This window comes from Danio rerio, chromosome 9 (genome assembly GCF_052040795.2).
Source record: "Danio rerio strain M-AB ecotype USA chromosome 9, GRCz13ab, whole genome shotgun sequence".
NCBI classification, from domain to species: Eukaryota; Metazoa; Chordata; class Actinopteri; order Cypriniformes; family Danionidae; genus Danio; species Danio rerio.
This window is the reverse complement of record NC_141029.1, coordinates 11,636,173-11,663,632: the sequence shown is the minus strand read 5'-3', so window position 1 is coordinate 11,663,632 and position 27,460 is coordinate 11,636,173. Positions and strand designations below refer to the sequence as shown.

The window sequence follows — 27,460 nt, the reverse complement described above, 5'->3', positions numbered from 1 at the left end:
TATTTAATCAATGCGATACTATAAAGACTTGCAGACGCCCCCATGAGAATTAAATGCTCTCCAAATAGTGCTAAACTCAGCTGTATAATAGTACAATAATAGTATAATAATACTAATAATATTGCCATGATGACAGTACATAATATTTTACGAGATATTGTTCAAAATTCTATAAAAATAGAGCTAAAAAAACTCCACACTGCGAACACAAGCCAAGCTCGCTATTTAATGCTGTACACCTTTAAGCACTCCGGATTCCTTTTTGGCCAGTTAGTCATCAGAGGGAGCAGATGGCTAATTTGAGGCACTTGCTGTGTGTGTTGTAGAGGATGTCATGGCTCACGTGTGCACGCTAAGATCAAGAGGGCGACTGTGCTGTTTTAGGTTCATGCTGTTACATGGAGGCCGGGCACACTTGAGCTCCCTTGGGGCTCAACATGAAAGTCATTTACACTTTTACCGTGCTCAGAGTCACACTGAGTACTGCCACTATACACATATCCTGTATTAGGCCATGAAGATACATCTGCTGCAGTTCTGACACACACTGGACTCATCCGGATACTCATCACGGGCTGTCCTATATAGGGTGAGTGATGGTCCAGGGATTTGGACAAGTTTTAAGGGGATTTCCTTTGATGAAATATCACTGTACAATGTGTGACTCTTTATGAAGTACCATTTCTTCAATAATATTATAACTTAAAAGGGCCAACAAACCTTAGCAAAGGGCATGACTAAAGATAAGAAATTGGTACACATTTAAAATACTGTTCTTACAAGGAAACCCGCTATGCTTTAAAATAGTGAATGCATGATTTATAAAATGTTTTATTATGTTTTAAAATAGAATATGGAATATTCTCAATAATGTCTGCAAAAGAAATATAGGATTAATAAAATCAAATGTTTTATGTGATGTGAAGTTTTGCAAGGAAAACAAATGCATGTTTTTAGCAAAACACATACTGGATATTTTTTTTTAAAAGTGTCAAATAATTATATTTTGAAAATAATATTTTTTCTTTCAGAAAAAAACAAAAATAAGCATTTTTTTTTTTTACATTTGTTATGGATTTCCTCTAAAATCGTTGTTACTCTGTTGTTTAGAGTGTAGTTACGAACATTTGACCTTACATTTTAACACATTTGCTTTGAACAGATTTTCTGAATTAGTGAATCATTAACTGCAGCTTCACTCTGAACAGACCATCTGAATCAGGAAATCATTAACTGCAGATTTAATCTGAACGGATCATCTGAATCAGAGAATCATTAACTGCAGATTTAATCTGAACAGATCATCTGAATCAGAGAATCATTAACTGCAGATTTAATCTGAACAGATCATCTGAATCAGAGAATTATAACTGCAGATTTAATCTGAACAGATCATCTGAATCAGAGAATCATTAACTGCAGTTTTAATCTGAATGGATCATCTGAATCAGAGAATCATTAAATGTAGATTTGTTATAAACAGACCATTTGAATCAGAGAATCATTAACTGCAGATTTACTCTGAACAGATTATTTTCATTAAATAATCATTACCTGCAGATTCACTCTGAACAGACTATCTGAATCAGTGAATTATTCATTGCAGATTCACTCTGAATGGACCGTGTGAGTCAATGATCAAAAACTTTACTATAGCTAAAGTCAAATTAAGTCAATTAAAATAAATAAAAAAAAATAATAAAAATAAAAAGTGTTGATACAATTTAAATTAAGTCTAAATTAAAAAAAAATAATAAAAAATTAAAATATGTATATAAATTAAACAAAAAAAATAGTAATATTCATTCATTCATTTTCTTTTCGGCTTACTCCCTTTATTAATCTGGGGTCGCCATAGTGGAATGAAACGCCAACTTATCCAGTATATGTTTAACACAGCAGATGCCCTTCCAACTGCAACCCATCACTGGGAAACATCCATACACTCTCATTCACACACATACACTATGGACAATTTGGCTCACCCAATTCACCTATAGCACATGTCTTTGGACTGGGGGAAACCAGAGCACCCGGAGGAAACCCACCCAAACACGGGGAGAAAATGCATACTCAACACAGAAACACCAACTGACCCAGCCGGGGCTCGAACCAGCGACCTTCTTGCTGTGAGGCGATTGTGCTACTCACTGCGCCACCGTGCTGCCCTAAAATAGTAGTAATAAATACTAAATTTTAAAAAATAAAAATAAAATGGACGAATGGATGGATAGACAAATAAACAAACAAACAACTGGCAAAGATCACCCTCAGCATCATCCTTACTGTATCAAACAAGATGCACGCTTGCCACAACAACATACACCATCAGCTGCTTTTAAACTAGCAACAGCCTCCTATAAGGACTAACCTTGACCAGAATCCATATCGTCCAATATAAGCCACGCAGGAGAGCACATCTACTCAGAAAACAAGCACTAAAATGGCCATCACGTGGCTGAGGCACATGCAGCTGCTCCAGGTTTGAAGTATAGTGATCTGCTCTACCGTACCAGTAAAGGTCAGGCATGTTTGTGATGTGCTCTTTATCTGTCTCACAGGCCGGCTTTTCTTAAATTACCTCATTATGCTCATGACAATATCAAGTGCGCCCAGGAGGCCTGTGTTCTGTGCTACAGATGATGTTGCCACCTTGCTTATGCCCAGTCACACGCTGCTGCCTGCTGCGAATTACAGCTGATAAACCAGCCGGGCCACGAGACCTGCAACCGACAGCATCATGAGTGGGTTACATTAACATGATCCCTGTTTTAATGCACAGGGTGTGTTTATAAGACAGGATATCCCAAGGGCGGAAAGGTTGAATGGCTGTATTAGAGGGATAGTTTGCACAAAATGAAAATCTGTTGTGAATTTATACAACGTCAAGCTATCTAAGATGTGGATTAACACTCCTTTGAGAGACAAAAATATTAAAATAAAAAAAAAATAAAAAAACATATACAGACAAAACATTATTGGCATGCTGCTGATGAAACATTGGGATTCATAGAAGAGCTCAGAATTGTTTGCCATGGATGAGAACTTAAGGTAATCATGAAGTAATGCTCATATTTCTTGCATAGACAGATTCTTTTACTTCTCTTTAAACCTCATTGGTATTAGTTTTGTGCTGGTTGAATTTGTTGTTTTGATTTCAAAATGTCAGTAGACACTGACTTGCATTTTATGAATAAGCAAGAGCCATGCTTTCACCTATAGAATGTTTTAACCTCAATTCTCAGGGCTCTATTTTTACGATCTAGGCTCAAAGTCTAAAGCGCATGGAGCAAAAGCATTAAGGGTGTTTCCGGATGGAAAAACACACTCTGTGCCCCAACGCAAGCTCTAACAGGGTTGTGCCTATTCTCTTAATGAGTTATAGATGTGTTTTAAATATAACGTGCATTAAACTGATCAGAGTCTCAGCTCCCATTGCCTTTAAGATTTAGTTGCATTGCCATGGCACATTGGCTATTTACATGGTGGACTTTGTAAGTGGAAAAACTGAATGCTTCACTAGTGAGAAAACAGTTAAGTAGACCATCTGCAGCGCGAGGATAAAGAACGAGCCTCCTCCTTTATTTTCTCTTTACTTTTACTCTTTACTTTACTCCTTTACTTTCATGGATAAGGAAAGTAAGATTACAAAAGCAAAGGAAGACTACAAATTTAATGTTGTTTGTTAAGTGCAAAGATTTGTTTCAAAACTATTTCTAAATTCAGTTCTAATTTCTAGCTAAACAATAAATAATAACAATGAAATGTGGTCCTAAAATGAAGTTATATCCAAACGTTTGGACCCACGTTTAGACCAACACAAGTGACATAACGGCTTTAGACTCAGTTTCAATCTTGGACATAGATGATCCATTAACACTAAAATTTTATGCAAATTTGTGTGTTAAATCAAGAGAGACCCTGGATTGATGTTTTTTTTTTTTTTTTTTTTTTTTTTTTTCAGTTTAATGTGCACGTTTATTTATGACTCAACTGGGATTGAGATTTTTTTTTCAACTTTTTTTTTATGATCTCAAGACCAATTCAATATTTGAAAAATGTAAATATATTACTTCACTTTAAATGAAAACAAACATCATTTTAAAAGTTTAAAATATAAATAAAAATGCGTCTAAATTTACATAAATTCCCTTTCAAGAGTTCACACTTAGCTGATGATTTACAAAGCTTATTTGGCATGCTGTCCCGGGAGAGAGCCCCGAGCTCAAGGGCTCCTCGAGCCCGGGGCTTCCTCCCGTTGGCAGAGCAAGAAGGGAGCCTGAGCTCGGTGGATCTCAGAACTCCCCTGCCGCTGTAGCTAAGGGAACGTAAGGAATTAGACCAGCTTGATTGTTAAGTATGTTGAATGTCTTTGGATGGTGGGAGGAAACCGGAGAGCCCGGGGAAAACCCACGCGGACACGGGAAGGACATACAAACTCCCCACAGAAACACTCACCGGTCCTATTGAACTAGGACCGGCAGTATTCTTGCTGTGTGGTTCACAGTGCTAACCACTGGACCGCCGTGCCGCCCAATTACAGGTAAAGGAGGAGAATAGGGGAGGAGGGGGGTTTCTTCCAAACGAAGATAAAGTGAACTGGAAACTTAGACTATTTATGGTGCCTTAGGGCTCATATGATTGGAAGATTAGTGATTAGCAAATGCGAGACTGGACGTGATAAATCATAAGCACGTGATCCTCTCGAAATTAGTTTATGAATAAACTTCACTTCAAGAGTTCACACTTAGCTGATGATTTACAAAGCTTATTTGGCATGCTGTCCCGGGAGAGAGCCCCGAGCTCAAGGGCTCCTCGAGCCCGGGGCTTCCTCCCGTTGGCAGAGCAAGAAGGGAGCCTGAGCTCGGTGGATCTCAGAACTCCCCAAAATGCAGAATTAATCGCTCGGGACAGCAGCCGCGTATTCGAAGAAAAAACCCCCCAAAAGGCAGGAAATTTAGAGCTATATCCGGCTGCTGGATATAATAGAAGAAAAGAGGTTAAATGCATGGGCATTAATTAGATAGGATTAATAAGGGTGAAAAGAGGATTCTAATAACTCTTGCTGGAGTTAGAGTTTGAAGGAACCCCTGTGGGGGTCATGGTTTTCGGGGTTAAGAAGAAGGGGAGAATAGGTGGTTTGAAGCAGTGAAAGAGAACTTTGAGTGAATCTTGTGGGAGTTGGAGCTCTAAGTGACCCCTGCGGGGGCCAGAGTAGAGTGAAGGTATGGAGCAGAGAGTGGAGGAGAGTAGCTCTTACGAAAGATGGAGCTTTGTGAGAGTTTGAGTTTAGAGCAGCCTCTGCGGAGGTTAGAGCTTGAGGGTAGGGTGTAGATAGGAGTGACCTCTGCGGAGGTTAGAGCTTGAGGGTAGGGAGTAGATAGGAGCGACCTCTGCGGAGGTTTGAGCTTGAAGGTAGGGTGTAGATAGGAGCGACCTCTGCGGAGGTTTGAGCTTGAAGGTAGGGTGTAGATAGGAGTGACCTCTGCGGAGGTTTGAGCTTGAGGATAGGGTGTAGATAGGAGTGACCTCTGCGGAGGTTAGAGCTTGAGGGTAGGGAGTAGATAGGAGCGACCTCTGCGGAGGTTTGAGCTTGAAAGTAGGGTGTAGATAGGAGTGACCTCTGCGGAGGTTTGAGCTTGAGGATAGGGTGTAGATAGGAGTGACCTCTGCGGAGGTTAGAGCTTGAGGGTAGAGAGTAGATAGGAGCGACCTCTGCGGAGGTTTGAGCTTGAAGGTAGGGTGTAGATAGGAGTGACCTCTGCGGAGGTTTGAGCTTGAGGGTAGGGTGTAGATAGGAGCGACCTCTGCGGAGGTTTGAGCTTGAAGGTAGGGTGTAGATAGGAGTGACCTCTGCGGAGGTTTGAGCTTGAGGGTAGGGTGTAGATAGGAGTGACCTCTGCGGAGGTTTGAGCTTGAGGGTAGAGTGTAGATAGGAGTGACCTCTGCGGAGGTTTGAGCTTGAGGGTAGAGTGTAGCTAGGAGCGACCTCTGCGGAGGTTTGAGCTTGAAGGTAGGGTGTAGATAGGAGTGACCTCTGCGGAGGTTTGAGCTTGAGGGTAGGGTGTAGATAGGAGTGACCTCTGCGGAGGTTTGAGCTTGAGGGTAGAGTGTAGCTGGGAGGAGCAATGAGTGGAAGAGAGTAACTCTTGTGAGAGTTGGAGCTTGAAGCGACCTCTGTGGAGGTCAGAGCTTGGGGGTAGAGTGTAGATAGGGGGAGATAGGTAGCAGTGAGTGGAAGAGAGTAACTCTTGTGAGAGTTGGAGCTCTGAGCGACCTTTGTGGAGGTCAGAGCTTGAGGGTAGATTGCGGATAGGAGGAGATAGATATCAGTGAGTGGGAAAGAGGATTTGGATAACTCTTGCGAGAGATTGGGGCTCGGAGCGACCCCTGTGGGGGTCAGAGCTAGAGGGTGAGTCATAAGGAGAAGAGAGGTAGTTGAAGTAGAGTGAAGAAGTTTTAGCTTGAGCGGACCCCTGCGGGGTTTGGAGCTTGGAGAAAGAGTCTAGGCGGAAAAAGAATAGGTAACATCGTGAAGAAGAAAGGACTGTGGCCGCTATGGCCGAATCCTGCGAGAGTTGGAGCTCAAGGGGGCCCCTTCGGGTGTCTGAAGAGTCTAGACAGTAGAAACAAGATCATTAGAGGTAGAGTGTAAAATAGATTAGTTGGGAGTGGAGTGTAGAGAAGAAAGGAACGAGAGGCTGAAAAGTAGGGTTATAAGGATAAAAGATTTGGAAAAGTTGGAAGAAGGGAACAAGCACAAATATAATACATATGTACAAACGCAGTAAATGCGCAAAGAACATGTGGATACAAACGTCTGCATCTGTAAATAGCTATTGGTGATTGCAGAAGATGCTAACTGCAATGGCCCTTGAGGGAGTCCTTGGCAAACATGAAAGGGTGCCATGGGTGGACAATTGGGCTTCTGCGGGGTTTGGTTTGGATGACTCTTGCGAGAGTCGAGGCTCTGTTAGACACCTTTTTGAGTTGGAGCCGTGTGAGGAGGTGCTTGGGGGTTGGTTAAAGCCTGTTGGGCTTTCTTGAGGTGGTATTTACTGAGACGTATATAAGATTTGAAAACTTCAGAAGACCAGCGACCAAGGGTCTGGATCTGATGGTGTGAGAGCCCGTTGTAGTGGCTGCGCCAATCCTGAATGAGTGGCTGGAAAAGGGCTCTGGGAAAAAACCTGATAGGCGAAAGATTTCTTTAAGGTGTTTTTGAAACCAGAATCGAGATACTGGACGGTTAGCGTCATCAGTAAAAAGCGGGGCCAGTGGGTTAGCCTCTTGAGATTTTCTAGGCTAAGAGGGTTTGGAATGGGCGTGTAGGTGAAGGAATATTGAAAATGAGGATAGAGTGTCCTCTCTGGAATTAATCTGTTTTGCTTTGTTTGATAAGGAAAGAGATAGTTTCCCTGTCTTGCAAAGCTAGATCTGAGATGGTGGGGTGGAGTAGAGGGTTAAATTTGGATGTAACTGTTAATTCAGAACATTTAAGAAACCCCCCAAAAAATGCTAGATTGAACATAGCATCTAAGGTGCGGGCTGTATGGGAGGAAATGTAACCTTTACAGAGGGTGTAGATGCATGAGGTAAGGATTTTGAGTGTAATGGGTTGTCTAGCATGGTATGGAATTGTTTGAACGAATTCCATGCTGTGAGGTAGGCATTGAGGGTTCTGGGAGCTATTGCTTGTAGGATAAGAGATAGAGAAGTTTGATGAAGATTATGAAGTGGGTGGTTTATGGAAATATCGTTACTGAATAAGGAGGGACCGGCGTTGGGTGAGGGTCTGCTTCCGGGGCTAGTTGCCAGAATATCTGCAAAGAGAAATGAGAGAGAGAGAGAGTCAGCGATTTGGTTTTTGCAACCAGGTACATGTTCAGCAATCATGATAAATTGTTTTTTTTTTTTTTTTTAGCAGATATCCAGATAAGGTGTCTTAAAAATGGCATAAGCGATTGGGAGTGGGAGCGTCCTTTGTTAATGCAATGCACTGTAGCTTCGTTATCGCAGTGAAAGAGAATGCTAGATGTAGACCATTCGTCCCCCCACAGGATGGCTGCTGCGATGATAGGGTAGAATTTGAAGAGGGCTGAAAAACATTGGTCTTTGGAATGGAATTACAATTGGGTTGGCCGTGTTGAGACAAACCAGTGTCCTTTATATTAGCCACTGTAACCTATTGGAGGGGCAGCGTCTGTGTATGTGTTGATGTCAATAGGGGATGCAATCAAGTCGCTGTAGAAAAAGGAACAGCCGTTCCATTGCTTAAGGAAAGAGATCCATAAGCAAAGTTCATCGCGACTGGGTTTGGAGAGAAAAATTGTTTCTTCTAAACCATGAACTGTGGTGGATAATTGATGGAGGTGGGAAATGAAAGGAATAATGCGCATAGCGAAATTTAGATGGCCGAGAATTGGTAGGAGTTCTCGTTGTGTGCACATCTGTTTTTCAAGGAAAATTTGGGATAGAGAAATTATTCGATTGATTTTCTCTTTAGGAAGGGATGCTTGGAATTTATGCGAGTCTAGATTAATACCCAGAAATTCGATTGAAGTACTGGGTCCTTCCGAGATCAGCGAAAACCTGCTGGGTGATCGTTAGGTGTTTGGCTGGAGGAGATGACGGGGGGGAAATAAGAAAATCGTCTAGAAGGTGAATGAGGTATGGTATTTCGTAAATATTAGACAGAATCCAGCATAAAGCTTCTGACATTATGTCAAATATTTTTTGGGCTGCTTTTGCATCCGAAAAATAGAATTGATTTCGCCAATAAATGCCAAAAGGTGCCAGAAGTCTGGGTGGATTGGCATGATTTTAAAGGTAGGGGTAATGTCTTCTTTGGCTAGCCAGGTGTTACGACTGGCTATCTTTATGAGAGAGATCTCTTGATCAATGTCGTAGTAGTTAAGTAAATATTCGTCCAATGGAATAGTGCTGTTAATGCTAGGAAAGGAGCAATTGTGTTGGGACGAAAGGTCGACTACAAGGCGTTTTTGCCAGAACATTTTTGAGTAGCGACACCAATGGGGCTAATGCGCGAGATATTAAAAGGAGGAGCCTTGGAGTTCCAATCATGAAGTTGTTGTCGATTTCTTTTTAATAAGATAATCGACGGTTTCAGGTTCGGAGGTTGCAGACTGCAGGTTAGGACAGATTGGATAAAGTGAAAAATGGAATGTATCCTTTGTGAAGAGGATGTGGAGTGTAATAGGTTGGATGAGGGTCAGCTTCTGGAGCCAGCAGTCATGATCTCTAAAATAGAAAAAACAAAGAGAATCAGAAATTAAATCTTTGCAAAATAATACAAGTATGGCAGACATGAAAATTGTTTTAGTTTATATCCATGCGAGGCATCTTAATAAGGGCATGGGCGGCTGTAAATGGAAGCGCTTTTGATAATGCATGGTCCGATGACTTCATTGATACGATGTGCAAGGATGGTAGGGGTGGGTGTTCGTCTCCTAACGGGATGACAGATGAATGGAGAGCTGAGGACATGGGATATGGCTAGTCTGGTGGTCCTGGAAAACTGGTACCCCTTGAAGACTGAGCATGTGAAGTGATAGTGAAGTTTAAATTTGTATTTACAACAGTCAAGTGGGAAGTTTGTTTCTTTGCCGTTTTCACATCCGACTGACTTGCTATATAATCTTATATGACGCTTGTAAATCAACACATGAGTCGCTGGCGTATTACAATTGGACTTCTGTGCTTGATGGCATAATGTTTTTCAATAGCTTGTTAATATTTACTGGTTGGGTAATAATCTTTTCAGAAGTTAAATGTCAAATGGAATTTTTTTTTTTTTTTTTTTTTTTTTTTTTTTTTTTTTTAACTAAATTTACAAGCGTGTCTGGCCTATTCATTCATAAGGTCTTTGCAACAGAGTCAAGAGAGAGGGCGGGACCATCTCCAGTCTTTTAGCTCATTGGATGGAGACGCTTATCTTTACAGCTATTGGCTTAAGGAGTTTCAGTCAGGCCATGCAAAAGGTGCAAAAAGCCTGGCGGCCATTTTGTTGATCAAATTCAACATTGTTTGTGGCTGGAGCTGCTGCTCTGCTGAACACATTCCAGCAAACAATCTGTTAAACGATGGATAGCATGTGTACTGCTAGGAGAAGGTGAGGGTTCCGTTTTATTGCAATAGCTTTGGAGTTTGGCTTATATCTTGCTGGGAAATAAGGTTGAAGACACAGCAGATGCGTTGTGGAGGCTCTTTGAAGTGGGAGGTTTTGGTGTTGTTGTTTAAGCTGTTGATGAAATTGTTGGAGTTGTAGTTGTTTGAAATGGTAGCAATAGTAGTTGTTGTTGTTGTTGCTGTAGCTTGTATATTGTAGCTTGTAGATTGAAGCTTTTAGATTGTATATTGTAGATTGTAGCTTGAAGCTTTTGTAGCTTGTAGCACTTGTAGCTTTTGTAGTTGATGAGCAGAGCAGAGCGTTCTTCCAAATGAAGATCCTGAAGATTGTAGCTTGTTGCTGCTTTAGTTGTCCATGCTGGTTTAGAGTTGGTTCTTCAACGGAGCTAGCTACGGTGAAGCTGCTTCTTCCAAACGAAGATAAAGTGAACTGGAAACTTAGACTATTTATGGTGCCTTAGGGCTCATATGATTGGAAGATTAGTGATTAGCAAATGCGAGACTGGACGTGATAAATCATAAGCACGTGATCCTCTCGAAATTAGTTTATGAATAAACTTCACTTAAATGCAAAACCACTAAACTACAATAATTGACTAATTACAGTAACGGGTCACACTTTATTCTTCTGGTCCATTTGTTGAATTGAAGTTACATTATATGAACATGTTAAGTAATTCATCATTAGATTATGAGTAGATTGTCAGGTTGGAGTAAGGGGTTAGTGTAAGTTGACATGTACTTGCAAAGTTTCTTATAGTCAGTTAAATGTCTGTTGAAGAAGCAGTCTAAACAAAAGTAGACAATCTACTAATGCTCAAATGAACCATCAAAATAAAGTGTTATGCATTAATGTGTTCAGTATTTCTTGGTATACTACATACCTGGCAAAACAACAACGACAGTAAAACACCTTAATACGTGCCCTGACCTGCAAGCCTAAAGATTATTCTTTTCCAGCTCTGTAACAAACAACATATTGGTTTAGTTTCTTCTGGATATCTGAAAAAAAGAAGTGCAAAAGCATTTCAAAGTACACATGCAAGCTGCCACACAGTATGATGCATGTCATGCACAGTTAGGAAAAATAATTACACATTACAGGTATAATACTTATAGGTTACTGATTAAATACACCCTATTGTTATCCTCATAAAATAAGCACATTTGTAGTCCTTTACTTACTGTGCCCTTGATTTCAATCAACAGCTCGGGCGTTTAAGTGGCACCAAAATTCAGTTGGTACATAGCAGTTACAGAGGCACCCAGTGTTCTAATTCTAGACTGATCAGTAGCAAACAGCAGCAAAATCATATCTTGTAAACCATGAAAATGGGCTCGATATGCCATCATCATATCTAACTGAATTACACCTAAAATTTAAAACTCAAGAAGCCACAGAGAAATCTGATACGTGGAAATACATGCAACAAATATGACATACAAGTTCATATTTCAGATTTTGCACTTATAAAATGTATACGCAAAATACTGTACATTTTTAAAAGAATTGCAAACATGTATATTTTCATATACAATTGAAGCCAGAATTATTAGCCCCCCTGAATTATCCCCCCCATTTATTTTTTTCCCAATTTCTGTTTAACAGAGAATTGATTTTTTCAACACATTTCTAAACATAATATTTTTAATAACTATTTTCTAATAACTGATTTATTTGATCTCTGCCATGATGACAGAAAATAATATTTTACTAGATGTTTTTTCAAGACACTTCTATACAGCTTAAAGTGACATTTAAAGGCTTAACTAGGTTAATTAGGTTAACTAAGCAGGTTAGGGTAATTAGGCACGTTATTTTAAAACGATGGTTTCTTCTGTAGACTATCGTAAAAAATAGCTTAAAGGGGTTAATAATTTTGTCCTTAAAATAGTGTTTAAAAAATGTAAAACTGCTTTTATTAGAGCTGTAATAAAACAAATAAGACTTTCTTAAGAAAAAAAAGTATATATATATATATATATATATATATATATATATATATATATATATATATATATATATATATATATATATATATATATATATATATATATATATATTTATTTATTATCGGACACACTGTGACAATTTCCTTGCTCTGTTAAACATCATTCGGGGAATATTAAAAAAAAAAAGTAAAAAAAAAAAATTAGAGGGAGCTAATAATTCTGATCTCAACTGTCTATATTCTTTTCTCTTCGTCACGATGACAGTACATAATATTTTACTAGATATTATTCAAGATACTAGTATGCATTTTAAAGTGCAATTTAAAGGCTTAATTAGGTTATCTAGGCAAGTTAGGGCAAATAGGCAAGTCATTGTAATTCAATGGTTTGTTCTGTAGCTAAAGAATAGAGGGCTAATATTATTAATTGACCTAGCAATGGCTTAAAATATTAAATATCCTTTTATTCTAGCCAAAGTAAAACAAATAGGACTTTCTCTAGAAGAAAAAAAGAAATATAGGAAAAACTGTGAGAAATTCCTTGCTCAAACATCATTTGAAAAACAAATTCAACTGTGTGTGTGTGTGTGTGTGTGTGTGTGTGTGTGTGTGTGTGTGTGTGTGTGTAGATGAAAATTTTGTTAATATATTTGAACACGTGCACATTATTTGTTAATAATAATAATATGTGAAATCCAAATATCAACTTGTTATGTCATATTAAATGTGCATATATTGTCCCACTGTATATGAGATTTCTAAAATAACAACTGCTCCATGGCTATGGGAGTAATTTCCCAAAATCTTATCTCATCAATGAGAAATGGATTCCAAGTCTTGTTTATGGCCTGTGAGTCAATTCAAAGCTCAAAATGTGAAAGCAGCCCCTGAGAGTTAAGACAAGATTTTAAAAAATATCAATACAAAAGTAATTGGTTTTGGTCTGCTCAGCTATTTTAGCTGCAATTCAAGCTATTGTGTTTGCAGTTATGTTAAATTCTGTTATGGCTTAAGAGGTGGACAACTAGAATGCGGTTGACCTATGCAAACACAAAGAGATCATTTAACAAACAGAGGACGAGCTGTAATTACAGGGCGCCGCGGTCAAGACAACAGCTCACCAAAACTAGATCAGCGTGCAATGATAACTACCTCAACCACTTATCCAATGATTAGCCTCTCTATGACCCCCATCCAGCACAACAATCCCAGGGATTTTGAGGGATTAACAAAATATTTGCATAATTAGGGTCATACGCTGACAAAAACATCCAGCAAAAATGTTGCATTAAAATGCATGGGGCAAAGAAAGAATATGCAACATGCACTTTCACCGCTTAAATACACGCTGATACACATCATCTATGATACTGGTCAAATCTGATCACCGAGGTGTGGAGATTAACCAAAAACAATTGTACAATAATGCTTCATTGAAAAGTTCTTTATTAAAAAGAGTGATCCTTATGTGTTTGATTCGTAAAGTCAAGACATGGACTAAAGCTCAACCTAGGCTCACCGAAAATATGTGCCTCAATCTACATTTTTGCGAAATGTACATTACGTATACGTATGTGTGTTTCGTTACACATTTGAGATGACTAATGCACTAGAGGACTCTGTCTACAATTTTGTGAATTTGAAATATGTAACCTAGAATATGGCTGTTTCTCAATTCCCAAGAACGCAGAGAACGGACTTGCGTTCTCATAGGAGTGTTCTTACAAGGTTACGCTGAAAGAACAAACTCGGGAGACTGTGAGAAAACAGAACACGTCCTGTGAGGAATGAGATGCTGCATTCTTCCAGATGGTCACATGACCTTGTGTTTTTAACAGAAAATTATTGCTTTCCCCATTTCTATATATATAAATGTATATAGATGACGTTATGCTCTTTTATATAAACTGACAGGATGAACTTTCCCAATGATTATTTGATGTATTTGTTGTGGAGTTTATTCAAGCCTTTTTATGAGTCACACACAATGTCGTTACAAAGTTCATGCACACATTGACACAAACACACACAGCGAACACACAGACACACACAGCGTGCACGTTTAACTTTGTTTAACTTTGTTTAACTTTGTTTTTACACAAATGTGTTCACGTTAATATCCACTTCTGGAACCACACAATTTCATTGTCTGTAAAAAAATAATAATAACAAATAAATTTCATGATAAAATAAATGTGTTTCTATTACTCCAATATGACTGTGGACACACTATACCTAAACACAGTTCTGTCCAAACAGCTTAAAAAATATTTTCATCATAGATGCCCTTTTATATAAACTTAATGCTGTTCTGTCGTTTAGTCACACCACTCACATTCAATATAATGTATATCAACTTAAAAAAAAAAAAAAAAAGGTTCCAGTTAGACAATTTTCAATTGTTAGCTTTACCTCTACTGCACATTCAATTTTAAACAGTATATGCATTGATGCAGGCTTTTCAGACAGACTGCAACTAAAAGTTGAAGTATGAATGCTGACTATGTTTGAATGATGTTGCAACAGACAAGTATGAATTTTATATTTTATGATGTGTCACCATTGCCGTGTCAGTTATATATCGTTTTGTAGTTACGCATATACATAAATCTTTAATCAAAATGACTCATATATTGTTTTTAGAGTAGATCACTGCAGAATCCATCTATTACTTTTAATTTTTAATTTACTTCATAAATCTTAAATGCGGCACACTTATCAAAATGAAGTGTTTAGAGAGAAGTTCAAAAGCAGGATATGAAATAGCCAATTACTTCTAAATTATGGTTTTTGATGCTAACAAAAAAAATAAATTAATGAATAAAAAATGCAGTTTACAACCCATTTAACTGCTAAATAAAACTAAATATAAATTTATCATGCAGTTATATGGCTACCAGTCCACAAAAATCAACAGACTGGAGCCTAAAAACCTCGGTCAATAAAAACAGATGGACCACATTTTGATATTTCAACTTCTATATATCAATAACATACTAATATAGCAGGAGAAGTGTTTAATTTCAGCTAGTAATATACTTGTTCTCCAGACACCTCCACAAAAGTGTAGAAAGTAGATCAGTTCAGCCACCAGCCCTTTCTCACCATTGTGTCAATACTATTAAACTCTAAAGGTCAGACGCTCCTCGAGGACCTGAGGTCTTTAATCAAATGTATTCAGGACTCAGGTACTCAAAATATTAGCACCAGTGAAAACAAATGCAAACTTTGACCACAGTAATATGGTCGAATCATGTTTCTCTGCATCACGGCAAAAAACATCCAACAGCTAATAATTAGCAGCTTCACGTGTATTATGATTATGAAACCAAACCACCCACCAACACCTATAAGAGGTATCATTCTCACACTGGCAACCCATCAGTCTATTTCACACCACATATCATTAGTTAACACCCACTGCCAGGGCTTATACATAATTATGGACAAATATATCAAAACAAGAACAGAACAAATGTAGCATAAAGATTGTTTGCACTTCAAGATTGCTCTAAGGCTTTCCCCCTCTCCTTTTTTCCCCTCTCCCGTTTGAAAGATCTACCTTTATGACTGCTGATCTTTGAAGAATAGCTTTGAGATTTTTTGCTTTCATTAGGTGCTTGTGAAGCCTCCTGTATCTTGTGTTCCACTGTTATTCTCTCAAGCGTGTATCACAAGAAACTGAAATCACAGAACAGTCCGAGGTTAATAAGAATGCCTCAACATTAAATTAAAAATCGTGAAGAAGGCCAAAATGTCAAATGGCGTTCTCAGAAAATTGCAAGCAGAACTATTTCATTCAGATACATGCTTGAAGATTACTAAACATTAATGTGCACCTCATATTTGAACAGTAGATTTGGTTAGGCACCAAAAAGCAACATATTTAAAATAAGATAATAATGTACAACTGTTTATGGAACTGGCGGTTCATTCTGCTGTGGCGACCTTGGATTAATAAAGGGACTTAGCCATAAAAGAAAATGAATCAATGAATGTTTATGAAACTACAACATCTTAATACTGTATGAATGCCACACAGTATATATATATATATATATATATATATATATATATATATATATATATATATATATATATATATTTAAATAATATATTCATATGAATATATATAAATTTATTTTATTTATTTTTTTTTTTAAACCAAAATTAAACAAGGGTCAACATGTCAAATGGCTTTGCTGTAAAATTACAAGCAGGATGATTTTGTTCATATGTGCAGGTACACAATTTTTACACATTTCTGAAATGCTCAACAGAACCTTGTCTATACCATCTGAGACTTTAAATAACGTAAAAATGTTTATGGAGCCTCTGAGGACTAGACAGAAATAAAATGGGGAAATGTTTGCGAGGGCACTGCCATCGGTGACCCAGTTTACTCAGACAAATCCCATATTTATTTATAAATGAAATCCAGGTGGGACTAACAAAAAGCTGCACTCTTTGTTTGGCTGAAATTAATTATTGCACTCAAAACATATGAAAAACAATGTACATGCTTTTTACCGCTTTTGTGTTTACAGGGGTTTTTAAATTAGAAATATTACAGGGGTTTTTAAATTAGAAATATTAATATAAATATAGACACATGGGCGAAGCAGTGGCGCAGTAGGTAGTGCTGTCGCCTCACAGCAAGAAGGTTGCTGGGTCGCTGGTTCGAACCTCGGCTCAGTTGGCATTTCTGTGAGGAGTTTGCATGTTCTCCCTGCGTTCGTGTGGGTTTCCTCCGGGTGCTCCTGTTACCCCCTCAGTCCAAATGCTGCAGGTGAACTGGGTAGACTAAATTGTCCATAGTGTATGGGGGTGACAGATCGGCCGGAATGAGTAAAAAAAAATCATTATCATATGGACAAGTCTAAAATTGGATTTGTTCCAAAGAGCTGACCCAGTGAAGAAGAAGAAGATTGTAAATATAGACACATATTTTCAATGAGCCTGAGTTGATCTTCAGTCCTTGTCTTGACTTTACAAATCCAATACATTAGGATCACTTTTTTAATAATGGACTTCTCTATTATTGTACAAATGTTTGAGGGTAATCTCCACACCTCTATTACTATTCGTTTATATTACTTCAATATTTTGTGAATCTAAAGTTGAATGTATTTTAACAGAAATTGCTTTTTAACAATTATTGTATCAGTAATGACAACATTTACAACAATTTATGATAATTGAACTTAAAATAAGTTAACCAATTTCATTATTATTTATTTATTTATTATTTTATTATTTTATTTTTTTCCTGTAAATGATATTTAGCTTGATACTTTGAGTCAGTATGTAAAATAAGTTGAAATTACTTGCAACAACATAGGCTCATGCTAAAAACATAGCCCTATATACATTTCTGGAGATCATGAATTATGTAGCCAGATGTAGGTATGGCTGCATTTAATTTTTTAAATGAACGCTACGGGGCGGTATGAAGCCGTTCCTTTACGGGCTTTCCTGCCGACCGCTTACCTCCATATGGACAGCTTTCCGGCTGTTTCCAGTTTTCCAGTTAGCTCGCTATGTACGTCGGTGGACTTTAAATGCAGAGAGGAGATGACCACGACAACGCGGTTTGAGTCTAGACAAAAACTAGCAAGTAAGACAAAAACAGAATTAAAAAAAATAAAATAAACTAGTAAATAACAAGGTGAGAATGCGGTAAAACATGGTAAAAATGAAGGCTTTTCTTTTTCTGACTTGCTTTTTAAATGTGTTGGTTGGGTTTAGTAAAGTGGGTGTGAGGGTGGGTCAATCTGTGCTTTTTAAAACACTATTGCTTGGGTTTAGGGAAGGGGGAGGGTGGATCAGTCGATTTGTCAGTCGTTCAGTCAGTCAAACAGCAGGTGAAATGGCACTCGCAAGAGAAATTTGACATCTCAAAAAGCTTACACAGCAGCTTCTCATGGACTAGTGCAAACAAAAGCTGCAAAATAACACCCCCTGGCAGGTATTTGGCATTCTTTAGAAATGTATATAGAGGTACGTTTTCAGAATGAGCCTGATTTGACTTGCAAAGCTAATTTCATTCTACTTAAAAAAGTACTTAAACTAGCAATTATTATTTTCATTATTATTATTATTATTATAATTATAACTATATCTCTTTTAATTTGCATTATGGCACATTATGTCTTAATCTATGCTCTAGCAAGGTTTGATGTTGAAACCTTGACTTTGCACGGTTGCTTTTCAATATATATTTTATTCTATTGCTGACATTTTAGCAGTTTAGTAAAAGTTGTAAACTACACATAAGATATATTGTCTTGGTTGGCTATATGTAAATTAAGGTGGCAATGAGTTGTCCTTTCTGTTATTTTACAGATGTTTTTTAATATTACGGTGTAGGGAGCTGTTGACACAGAACAGGATTTTTTTTCCAATGTGCTCATTTTCTAAAAAAAAAAAAAAAAAAAAAAAATGTAAACAGGTGCTCCACAAATGTGAGTGACCATTGCACTCACATCTCATTTGATTAGAAGCTTGAGTGCCACATTTTTTATATGCCATTTCAAGTTAAAAAAATCTTCAACTTTCACATGCAGTGCAGCTCAGTGGACCAATTAGAAAAGCACGAAGATGGAGCAACCGTTCCATATTTCAGTTTACAAACGTTCTGTGATTGTGTCCGGAGACCCTCATGCTTTATGCTGTGCTTTTTTTAAACCATTTCAAACCGTTGCATCTCACATTTTCAGAGGCAAAGAATTGTTCAGGTCGCTCACGCAGAAGGCGTTTTTCTATTAGTTTTTAACGTGATCACTCACTTGACAAAAGTGTGTGTCCGTTACACTCATGTGTTTTGAAGCATATGCTCTGCACTCTAAAAATGCTGGGACCCACACTATTCCTTCTTGTTGTCTCGACACAAATCAATTAAGTTAACAAAATTGTTTTAACAAATTTGAGTGGATTGAACATTAACTATTAAGCCCCCACCTAAAAAAAGTGTGTTGATTCATCTCATTTTAAATAAGTAGTCTGAACAAGCAGCAAATTGTTTTTTGTGTTGTTTTTTTACTCCATGTCAAGTTAAAAGATTCTGAACAGTTGCGTCTCAAATTTTTAGAAGCAAAGACACATTCAGTGTAAATGAATGTGTCAGCCCTAATGCATTGTTAACTATGGTCGAAAGCTGTATTTGTTAAAGTTAAAATTAATGTTAACTAACAATTATTATTCAGAAATGTTTTCAAGTTGACTAACAAATGGAACATTACTCTACAGTGTTACCATATTCATACAGTAAACACTTCATGTTTCTAAAGGTAAATATGTGTAAATGTGGCTGAACTGTAAATGATGCTTGCATGAACATATGGAAATAAATAAAATACCTATAATTAAATTGCTAATTAGGTCATGTTGCAAACATAGTGCTTGCAAATATGTGGCTCTTTTCTATTTTTGAAGAACAAGGAGTCACAAAGGACCTTTTCTTTCCAACGTTAACCTCTATATAGTTACCAATAACAACCCTCTTACTGAAAAAAACAACACATTCCATGTTCCAGTGTAGTTTTTCCCCCATCTTTCCGCAGTTGAGATGCTATATTAGTTTTTTTGTCACCAGTCTTTGGAGACCCCTGTGATTTTATACATGACAGTAACAACAAAGCTGTTTTACTGTGTAAACTGCTTTTTGTTTTTCTTGTGGAGGTCTTCATTTGATTCCATGGACCATAAAAAAGCTACAAACAAAAACAGCACTGCAGTGAGGTCTCTTTACTGCTATGAAATGCCAATACTGTTTCTTTCTGCTGCAGACACTGTCATAAAACAGAAGTATCAGAGCAAACTCTTCTATCCTTTCTGACACTGACATCTTCATGTGCATCCAGATTCCACACCTCCAACACAATCAGCATCAAAGAGGCTATTCCTGTTTTTAAAAATAGACACATGCTAAAATAATATGGTAGATGCTATTGTGATATCTTGTTTTAACACAGCAAGGGAATGTTTTAAGATGCAGATTTGAGAGGCGAAGTGAGACAGAAGTGGGAGACAGACTTGGGTGTTTTGGAAAGTGTTTCTCTCTCTCTCTCTCTCTCTCTCTCTCTCTCTCTCTCTCTCGCTCTCGCTCTCTCATATATATATATATATATATATATATATATATATATATATATATATATATATATATATATATATATATATATATATATATATATCATAAGTATTATCCCCTATAAAATATATAAAAATATAGATTATATTTGTTTTAAATTGGCTAGAATAAAAGCAGTATTTAAAAACAATTTTAAGGTCAAAACTATTAGACCATTTAAGCTATATATTATTTCGAAAATCTACAGAACATACCAACGTTATACAATAACTTGACTAATTACCATAAACTGTCTAGTTAACCTAATTTACCTATTAAAGCCCTTAAGTGACACTTTAAGCTGTATAGACGTGTCTTGAAAAATATCTAGTCAAATATTCTTCTTCTTACCTATAAAGCTTTAAATAATCTAGCTCCTGTTTTTCTAACCAACCTTCTGTCTCTCTACAATCTAACCCGCTCTTTAAGATCTCAAAACTTAGGGCTTCTGGTACCTAGAATAGCAAAGTTGAGTGAAGGAGGTCGAGCCTTCTCATTTATGGCTCCTAAACTGTGGAATAGACTTCCTGATACTGTCCGAGGCTCAGACACACTCTCTCAGTTCAAAACTAGATTAAAGACCTATCTTTTTAGTAAAGCATACACTCAGTGCATCACTTAGCGGTATAATACATGAACGTGCCCCACGCAGGTTTTTGCATTTCGTTTAAATACACTTTGAACAGCAGCTACGCTATTTATTCTCTTTATTTTCCATTTCCACCTGGGGATACTCATCCCAAGGCCCTCAGATTATGCAGCGCCCCTGATTCGATCCAAGAACAGTAGTGAGATGATCCCACGGTTACCATAATCTTGGACCAGGCCTTATCCCGAGCAGCTGCTGTGGTGGTCATGGAGAAGTGGAGAGCATGAGACTGATTCATGCGACACTCCTGGAACAGACAAGTTTTCGCCAAGGTCTAGCATTCTCCAGCCTCTGGCGCCTAGACTTTTTCCTCTACTTTCACCAGTTGGTGAAGTTTTTTCCTTGCCGCTGTTGCCACTGGTTTGCGTGGTTAGGGATCTGAAGAGCTGTACATCTGTGGATTTGCTTTTCAGTGTTTGGACTCTGAGCAGTGATTATTAACTGAAACACTAAAAACTGGTATGACACTGTTTCAATTTACTATGATCCTCTATGTAAAGCTGCTTTGACACAACATACATAGTAAAAGCGCTATACCAATAAAAGTAAATTGAATTAAATATTATGTTCTGTTCTCATGGCAAAAGATAAAACAAACTAGTTTTTAGAAATAAGTTATTAAAACTATTATGTTTATTAATGTGTTGAAAAATTATTCTCCCTGTTAAACAGAAATTGGGGAAAAAATAAACAGGGTGGCTAATAAGTCAGGGCGGCTAATTCTGACTTCAACTGTATTTGAGCAATGAGTATGAGTAGCAGTGTGATATACAGCTGCATCGCACTGCAACTAGTGTGACACTGTGTTTAATCAACACATTAATTTGACAATTAATTTAAAGTAATTAGCGAGTTAAAAAAAATATGCAATTAACGCAGTTGCAGGTTTATTTTTTGTTTCCTGTTGTGGTCGACGTGTGTTTAACATGCAAAGAAATATGGATAAGACCAAGAAAGCGCTTTTTGAAGGCAAGTTTCAGTATAAAACAATTAATGTCGCATCACCAGGCTCTCCAGCGTTTTCTCTAGAGTTTCATGCAATTTCGGGTGTTTAATTTTTAACTTTCGACTTCTGTTTTAATGGAATTTGATACCACATGGCGAACGCAAAGAAAAACCTCCACATTTTGTGACTTGGTGGTCCTTTAAGGTAATCAAAAATCGCTCCTTACATGGTAGACTCTTAATAAGAGTATTATCTTAATCATATTAAAATCGGAGTATTGGTGTCTTATGTAAATGTATTCAGAAAGTGACAGATGATGTTGCGAGCTGTCAGACAGCTCATTCGTCTGCCTTTCAGCATGCACCCTCAAATGTGTCATTAAGTTTGACGTGTTTCCCCCTTACACACATAGTGTCTGCTTCACCGTGTTGTGTCAGAATCCTTGTGAAATACAGCCATACTTTAGAACGCTTAGTTTAAGCAAACTTGATGAACGCGATTATGCATGTTGAATCTGAAGGTAGTCGCTCCGGCTGCGCTGTCTTGTCCGCGGTGTGTGCGTGTGTGTGTGTGTGTGCAACAAACCTGCATAAACGTCAGTAGCCACTAAATCAAAAAGTTACGAATTGCCGTGAGATTGCGTTGCACTCTCAGCTCACATCATTCAAAAGAAAAGGTCCACATTGCACCCCGATAATGTCAACAGACTAGACTGTTTAAACAACTGACTGAATGTAAAGGAGGACTGAGTAAAATTGTTTCTACTTTATAATTAACGTTCTCAACTCACAGCAATACAACTTTACAATTTGTGCAATTGTTTGTATTTCATACTTTATTGTGATTATTACTTTCCATTTTCCATTTCTGCAATGCCTGTATTTTCTAATAGCCAAAGTTACAAATTTCAGTCTTTTAAATGTGATTGATCACGATTAATTAAAAAAAGGTGCGATTAATTAGTTTTTTTTTTTTTTTTTTTAATCGATTGACAGCACTACTTACTGTATATTATAATGCTGCTCTTTGCAGGCTAATAAAATGCACAACATATTAAAGTGTCTTCAGTGTTTCCCAGCTTTCTATAAAACAGTTCATAACGCAGTTTTCTGTAAAGCAATTGCAGAAGTACTGTCCGTTTCACTAGTTAAACTTGCTTATTTCTCTGGACTTTTTTTTCACAACTATTGGTATAATGCAAGTACATACAATGCAAGTACATAAGTCAGAAAAGTGTATAAAACTAGCATAAAAACATACCTTTAAGTGTGCCTTTAAGAGTACGCATATTGAATGAAACAGGGCATACAAGAAAAGCAATAAATTGACAAAAAGCAATCTATTATTTCCACCCCACTATAACCCCTGGTCAAAATCAGAGTCTTGTGAATGGGCTTCTGACTCTCCTCATTGTTTGACACAGCATACTCAAGAGTGGCGTCTGAGTAAATACATCAGAAGCTGTGGTTAAAGTCGCCTGCTGCCCGCGTGCGGTGACTGACAGCCTGGTGACAAGATACAAATGTGAGCCTTCATCACTCTGGGCACACACATAAACACTCGCCACCCCCGGGCTGCACTTTGAATTGCTAATTCATTTGCCACCAAAGAAGAGGAAGGAAAAAAAAAGAGGCCTGCCAATTTACACGCCTCCCATCTTCAGATTTCCTCCGATGGCATCAGTTGGGGTTGTTTTTTTTTTTTTTTTTTGGTGCCGTCCTGCTGCTGGCGGATGGACGGGGCAGTCTTCCATTTGCAGTGGCTTTGATAAGCCTCGGTGTGGCACAGTCGGGGATGTGCGAGGGGAAATGATCAGTTTGAAACGCTGAAGCAAAGGTGCACTGCGGAGACACTTTGATTGACTTTCCACCAGGGATAAACTGTGTTTGGCCTGAACATTGATGGTTTACAGCACCGCTTGAAGGAAACCAAGGGAGTTTGATGATGAGAGAAATAATTTCCGAAGAGATTAAGAAAAGCGCGTTTATTATTTGCCGGTCAATATAAATGTGGGAAAACACAAAAGAAGCCCCTGCTAGGAGTTGAAATTTAGCTCTCGTCCCCTATCTTTCTTTCCTTTATAACAATATTAGTCTTTAAAAACAACAAACAACAGCATCCACAACACATTTAGCTTGGGTAATGTGAAGTACTTCAGAGTGCAAGTGAATGTTCAGTGGGAGGTAAACAACAAATACAAACGTTCATATCCATTTACATCAGTGTGATATCTTCAGTACCTGAGGATATGGGAGGACAGTGGACTGTTGTTGTAAACTGCTGTAGTCATATCTCAAGGGAGTACATTACTTTTTAGGATGTACACACTTGTAGTTTGGTATGCTTGCTTGGTTTAACCAAAAAATGAAACCGGTACATTTATTCCTTTTTGTGTGTGTTTGCGTGCGTGTGTGATCAAATGTTTATTCTAGAAAAAATACAGAACATGTAAATGAAATGTACAGTATATACACATACATCTCAACACATCACAACATGATGTGACCATATAAGGTGAGCCCAAAGAAAGAAAGAAAAAAAGAAAGAAAGAAAGATCACAACAGGTATTACAAATCATTTTTATAATTAGTGAGAACACATATTTCTATATCTATCTATCATGCTACTGTTCTTGACTGTTTGGCACCATTTTGTAAATGAATATTTCATTGGTTAGTGTGGGATGTTTTTGGCCACATTTTTTTCCTTTCTGCAAGCTTTGCATTTGATTAAAGAGTAAATCAATTAGGTAACACTTTACTTGAAAAGTACTGTAAGTGGAAAAACTGAATGCTTCACTAGTGAAAAAAAAAAAAACAGTTAAACAGACCATCTGCAGCATGAGGATAAAGAATAAGCATCTTAATTTTGACCTCTTTACTTTTCCTTTTTTTTTTACTTTTACTCTTTATTTTACTCCTTCACTTTTATGAATAAGGAATATATGTTATACGCACTCGACTGAAGACATCCATTAGCTTACATATTTAATTGAATTTGTTGAGTGCAAAAAATTATTTCAAAACTGTTGAACTAAATTCAGTTCAAATTTCTAGCAACGCTATAAATTAACAATAATAATGAAGTGTGGTCAAAAAAGTTATATCCAAACACACATACTATTCTTATGCCCCATATAGTGATGAATAAGTCTCCAAAACCCAACAGGTGACAAATCTAAACTAATCTAATCTAATTTTATATATATATATATATATATATATATATATATATATATATATATATATATATATATATATATATATATATATATATATATATATATAAATATGTGTATGATAAATAATACTGCCAATAATAACATACAAATGCAAATTGGCATGAATAAACTGAAAAAAGCCCTCCTCACCAAAACTAAGAAGGCATGGAGGCAGTGTTTTTTTATATATATAATTATGTAGAAAATAATATATATTTTTAATCCTTTAACATTTTAATCCTTTAATTTTTCATATGTAAAGATATTTGTGTATTGCTGTGCAATGTGTAAGCCTTTGGACCTGCATAGGTTACTAACGCGCTCTGCGCTGGACTTTAGACCAGCTTTTAGTTGGTCAATGGCGAGGTCTATTTTAGTTCCTCAAGATAGCAACGCACCAGCAATGCATCTTAACACACCCCCTTTTTTAGACTTAAACACCCATGAGTCCAAAAAGTGACGCAAATTAATTTGCTATTTAAAAACGCAGCGCAAAACGTGAAAATTAGAATTGCGCTGGTCCTAAAAGAGCAACAAATTGTGCCATACACACGTATTGCACCTTATTGTGCAACCTAACTTGTAATAAATCTGTCATAAACATGATCACATGAGGACATTAAAATTGTGTCAGGGATATTTTTTTTCTGACCACTTTTTTTCTCAGTGGAACAAGCAAAATTTGTCATTACAATTTTAAATTAAATGTGTTAATAGTCTGTGACAAATACATTTATAACAGCATCACTATATTTATTAAGATTTTAATGACAAATTAAAATTTTACCACTGCAGATGAGGTCAATAAAAAAGTTCTAAATCTATAACCACTGACTTTCATTGTAGCAAAACAATTACTATAAACACCACCAGTCTCCAATGTTTTTCAAAATAACCTATTTGTTTTCAATGGAAGAAACTCAAACGAGTTTGTGAAAAGTAAAGGGTTAGTAAATGATGATTTTTTTTTGTTTTAGGTGAACTATCGCTTTAAGCAACAGATCATCATTGCAGCTATACTAAATTTCATAAATACAAAAATAAGTATCAGTGAGTACCAAAAGTATGAACAGTGGTTTTAATAGAATGCAACCTGGTTAAAATTCTAATCAAAAGATGTCAAATTAACCTAAATTTAATTCACTGCATGTAGAAGAAGCAGTCTGCGCCTCAGTGCTTGATTGTTTTCTGCTTATGCCATACACGCTAACATATGCCTGAAACAAGATTTTGTAATTGATACGATACCTATGTGGATGCATTCTGCAACAGATGGGTTCCACCAGGTCTGAAATAGATGCGATTAGCCAGAGAGCAGCCTCGTCCTTTATGGAGAGATCTTTGTGTTCTGGCCAGAGCTCTGTCTGGGGACTTGTGCCTTGGCTAGTAGGGGTAACAGATGGGTTTCCCCATCTGATGCACGTACATGCAGCACTGGCTCATATAATTCCATTCATCTTTTAAACAAGTTTGGTGAAAAATCAATTTCAGGCAATTCAATAACAAAATGCTTGGGTCAGGAAATGAAGATATGAAGTGCTTGTTAATTTGTTGAAAGGCCTTTTGTACGGCACATCAATAGCATGCGTCATGGACTTCAGCAGATCGCCGTTACAAGGGTTTAGCTTTTCACATTTATGGACTTTGTGGTTCAACAAACAAGCTTCTCCATATGGATCACTTAAAGCTCGAATCTTAAAAACTATTAGGAAGAAATTTTCAATACTCTATTTTATCTTCTATTCTACATCCCTCCTGTGCCGTTGTGCATGGAATGCAAAGCATAAATGACTGAAACAAACAAACAAAATACATTTCTATCAGGTCAAAGGCATGAAAACAAAAACTAAAGGCCTGAAATGATTATTCAACATTATCCACAACATTGTCAATAAAACTGTCAATAAATATGGTGACACTTTATTTTGATGGTCCATTTGAGTATTAGTAGACTGTGTACTTAATTTCTGTTGATACTGCCTCTTCAAAAGACATTTAACTGACTATAAGAAACTTTGCAAGCACATGTCAACCTACACTAACTTTAACCCCAACCCCAACCTAACAGTCTACTTATGATCTAATGCGAATTAGTTGGCGTGTAAATGCAATGTAACTTCAATTAAAAAACAGACCATCAAAATGTAGTGTGACTAAACAAATATAGTAGTAATTACACACTGTTAACCCTTACTGTAGATTATGCTGTAAATAACTGTAAATTAGCCAGTGTTTTGCTGTAATAAAAGGAAACAGTATTTTACTGTAAAAGGAGCAGGATTTGTATAAAATTTTGTAGTGCAAAGAATAAATTTAAGTAATTTACTTTATTTACCCATTATAGATAGTTACTGTGATAATAAATGGTAAATTACTGCTCAACCATTACTGCCCCATCTACTCTGATGCTTTA

At 37.0% G+C, this 27,460-nt stretch overlaps 1 protein-coding gene and 1 long non-coding RNA gene across 2 annotated transcripts in view; both read right to left on the bottom strand.

The window, feature by feature from the left end:
- The window catches only part of asic4a (acid sensing ion channel subunit family member 4a), a 189,232-nt gene that overhangs the window by 114,697 nt on the left and 47,075 nt on the right, over nt 1-27,460 (bottom strand).
- LOC147835252 (uncharacterized) lies at nt 304-12,102 on the bottom strand. Its single transcript, XR_015499221.1, has 5 exons — nt 10,713-12,102; nt 2,440-4,151; nt 2,074-2,254; nt 1,372-1,613; nt 304-1,325 (listed from the first exon to the last, which is right to left on the bottom strand). It is a non-coding gene; the product is annotated as an uncharacterized LOC147835252 (long non-coding RNA).